This window comes from Myotis davidii, unplaced genomic scaffold (genome assembly GCF_000327345.1).
Source record: "Myotis davidii unplaced genomic scaffold, ASM32734v1 scaffold290, whole genome shotgun sequence".
In the NCBI taxonomy this organism is placed as follows: domain Eukaryota; kingdom Metazoa; phylum Chordata; class Mammalia; order Chiroptera; family Vespertilionidae; genus Myotis; species Myotis davidii.
Window position 1 is genome coordinate 7,721,222 of NW_006285049.1, and position 4,204 is coordinate 7,725,425.

The 4,204-nt window shown below is 40.4% G+C and overlaps 1 protein-coding gene across 1 annotated transcript in view; it reads right to left on the reverse strand.

Moving 5' to 3' along the window:
- The window catches only part of CNTN1 (contactin 1), a 298,926-nt gene that overhangs the window by 93,548 nt on the left and 201,174 nt on the right, over nucleotides 1–4,204 (reverse strand). The window lies entirely within an intron of this gene.

A 4,204-nucleotide genomic window follows, 5' to 3' on the forward strand; every position in this document is an offset into this window, starting at 1 on the left:
TACTTTATTTTTGTCTTAGATTGCAGACACTAGTATCATTAGTTTAGTACATTTTACACAAATTAGTGGACAGTGAGATTTTTATTTTCTTTAAAAGCATTTTTAAAATGTATTTATTTGAGAGACAGAGAAGCATTGATTTGTTGTTCCACTTATTTATACATTCATCGGTTTCTTCTTCAGTCCTGGCCTGAGATTGAAACCTCACCCTTGGTGTATCGGGACATTGCTCTGATCAGCAGAGTGACCCGGCCAGGGCTGACAGTGAGACTTTAAAAGAGGAAACATTGTAGCCTTTGTTTATAACATTCTTTCTTGGCATTGAGTGTTGTTTTAGAAAGCCATCTCCATCTTTTTCTTGGACTATTGCATTCATTGCTAACTGGCTCCCTGCTTTTACCCTTGCCCACCCATAGTCCCTTTTCCTTGAGTCAGCCAGACATCCTATATAATGAAGAGGTGATACGCAAATTGACCATCATGCCCTCACACACAAGATGGCCACCCCCATGTCCTCACAAGATGGCCACCCCCATGTCCTCACAAGATGGCCAGCAGGGGAGGGAAATTGGGAGCAATCAGGCCAGCAGGGGAGGGAAGTTGGGGGTAACTGGACCATCAGGAGAGGGCAGTTGTGGGCGATCAGGCAAGCAGGCGAGAGGTTAGGAGCCAGCAGTCCCAGATTGTGAAAGGGATGTCTGATTTCTGGTTTTGGCCCAATCCCATAGGGGTCAGGGTCCCAGATTGGAGGGTGCAGGCTGGGCTGAGCGATTCCCCCCCACCCTGTGCATGAATTTTGTGCACTGGGCCTCTAGTGAAGACATAAATGATATAAGGCATATCATGTCACTCTTCTGCTCAGTGATGTCACTCAATAGCTTGAAACCATCCAATGACCTTGCTTCTCACATAGTGGAAACCAAAGTCCTCTGACTGCCTTTGAGACACTGGGCAATTTTACAATTTCTTCCTCACATCCTTCAGGATTTTGCACCTTCAGAAAGGTTTGCCTGATAATTCCAATTAGTATTGAATGCATGCACACGCACATACACACCAAAACAGACACACACATACAAAGTTACGCTGTCTTGCCATTCTCATCCTATCACTCTTCCCATAACACCCATGTGGTCACAGGATGGCCACGCCCATGCCCTCACAAGATGGCTGCACCCATGTGGTCACAAGATGGCCAGCAGGGGAGGGAAGTTGGGGGTAACTGGACCATCAGGAGAGGGCAGTTGTGGGCGATCAGGCAAGCAGGCGAGAGGTTAGGAGCCAGCAGTCCCAGATTGTGAAAGGGATGTCTGATTTCTGGTTTTGGCCCAATCCCATAGGGGTCAGGGTCCCAGATTGGAGGGTGCAGGCTGGGCTGAGCGATTCCCCCCCACCCTGTGCATGAATTTTGTGCACTGGGCCTCTAGTGAAGACATAAATGATATAAGGCATATCATGTCACTCTTCTGCTCAGTGATGTCACTCAATAGCTTGAAACCATCCAATGACCTTGCTTCTCACATAGTGGAAACCAAAGTCCTCTGACTGCCTTTGAGACACTGGGCAATTTTACAATTTCTTCCTCACATCCTTCAGGATTTTGCACCTTCAGAAAGGTTTGCCTGATAATTCCAATTAGTATTGAATGCATGCACACGCACATACACACCAAAACAGACACACACATACAAAGTTACGCTGTCTTGCCATTCTCATCCTATCACTCTTCCCATATTTTTTTGCTCTAATACATATTTCATCTGAGATAATTTAGGTTTACTTATTAACCTATCTTTACATTAGATGATACGAAACAGACACACACACACAAAGTTATGCTGTCTTGCCATTCTCATCCTATCCCTCTTCCCATATTTTTTTTTCTCTAATACATATTTCATCTGAGATAATTTAGGGTTACTTATTAACCTATCTTTACATTAGATGATACTATCTCTATGTAGAAAATTTGTATCTTCTTTGTGTGGGGCCATGTCTTCAATGATAATAGTATTCATTAACTCATTAGAAAAAAAATATTCTGTGTGTGCCAGGAACACGTTAAGTGGTGAGGCACTGATCACTGAGTAGTCATTCAATCAACCTTTCTTTTGAGTGAATGAACTACATGGAGCTGAACTGACGCAAGTGGTTTTCCACATCCCACCATCAAATGACTTTACACCTCTGCGGGACAAGCTCAAACCAGTCACAGTCCTCAAAGAAATGAGCCCAGGTCTTCCAGAAATGTGACCTTAAGACTTCAATTCTGACTTTGAAGTGAGGACAGACTGACATTTTCATGGCTACAGAGAAATACAAATATATCATATTTTGAGGAACTTAAAAAAAAGATATTCTAAAACCTCCTTTAGTAAACAGCTTCTATAACATTAATAGTTAGAAAATTCTTCTTTGAACAGAACCTAAATCTATTCCCTCTGCCTGTCTGCCTCTTCCTTAGAAGCTAGGGACCAAAACAACTTATTGTATATAACTGTACTCTAGTGTTTATATATGACGTATATTTATCATATAGCGCCTTGCACTTTGATTCAATATTGACTCATCTGCCACTGGGTATTTACCTTCTTTAAATGTGTAATTTCCAAAAACTTAATTTATCTGTGAAGCTTTGCAAAACACATGCCAACAATCCTTCATATATTCCATTTTAAGGGCCAAACTTGATAAAGAAAAAATACTATATATCTACCTTACTAATAAAAACCTCTGATAAGATTTTCCACCAATAATATATTCCAGGATTTCATTTCCTTTCTTTATCTATCCAGTACCAACTTAAGTTCATGACAGAGTACGCTGTCTGCTTCGTGAAGGAGAAATGTAGTAACAAAATAATACAATCCTGAGTAATTTCTTGATACTGTGGAAGCTTTGACAGCATGCCTCTAAGTTCTCCAACGATAAGGAGTGTAATTGATCCACTGCCCCAGATGCCACACTCAAAAGCCATCAGTGTGTTTGAGCCAAGCCCACACTTTCCACAGGCAGCTCTCAGTCAATGACTGAGCCAGGGAGGGATTTTAAGGCAGGCCAGTTCCTAGAAGGTACCAGACTCCTGTGATAGGCATTTTTAGCTGGATGACTCTCCAGTGGCCTTACCATATGACTTTACCACACTCCCCTCGATCTATACTGAAGCCCAAGTCATCTGCACCCAGATTTCCTTCCTTCCTTCTCTCCTTCATCTAAAGTAAGATCTGCATTTGGTCATCCACCTGCTGTCCTCTCTGTTTTCTTTGCTCTTCATTGCCATTAATAAATCTCTTTCATGATTAGTACTATGTTGGTATCTGCTTTCCATAGTTCCATAGTCTCACAGTACCAACAATATCATGCCACACTTTTTTCTCACTAGGCTCTAGTGTAAATCCTTAGCCAATTTTCACCCCACTTCCATGTAATTATTTGGCAAGTAAGTCAATAAAAATTATAGTTAGGTCGCAATGGAAACAATAGTGACAATTATTCTTTTTAGAATCACACTGGTAGTGTTAGTTTTCTCATGTATATTAGCTCTCAATTGATCTTTATCATCTTTAAAATGTATACTTCCTTGTATCACTGATTTCACCTATACTTTCAGGCAGTTCTTCCATGGCATTGAAATTAATTTTCAGTAAGAGTATGTAGGGAGCTTGATTTTTTTGTAATAATGGTCTTTATTCTTTATAAAAAATATATATGTTTTCAGTTATTTCAGAGAGAGGGAGGGAGAAGGAGAAAGAGATGGACACATCATGATGAGAGAGAATCATCCATTAACTGCTTCCCGCAGGCCCTCTACTGGGGATCAAGCTTACAACTGGGCATGTACCCTGACCAGGAATCAAATCATGACCTCCTGGTTTATGGGTTGACACTCTCACTGAACCACACTGGCCAGTAAGATGGTCTTTATTCTTAAATCAATATAGATTAAACTCCTAGGATCTTATTCTTATTTTCAGGTAATATGATATAGACAAGTAATCAGACAAGCTAGGAACTATCTGGTCTTAATAAATTACTCACTAACCATCGCAAAAAATTACTCAGAATAATCTCAATCTTATTTAGTAATATTTAAAGTATACTGACTCTGGAGTAGAAAGAATTTTGGAGATATTTTCCAACAATGGCTCAGATAAAGATCTCTTTATAGCTAACAGCCATCTATCAGATATAAATGGACAATTAC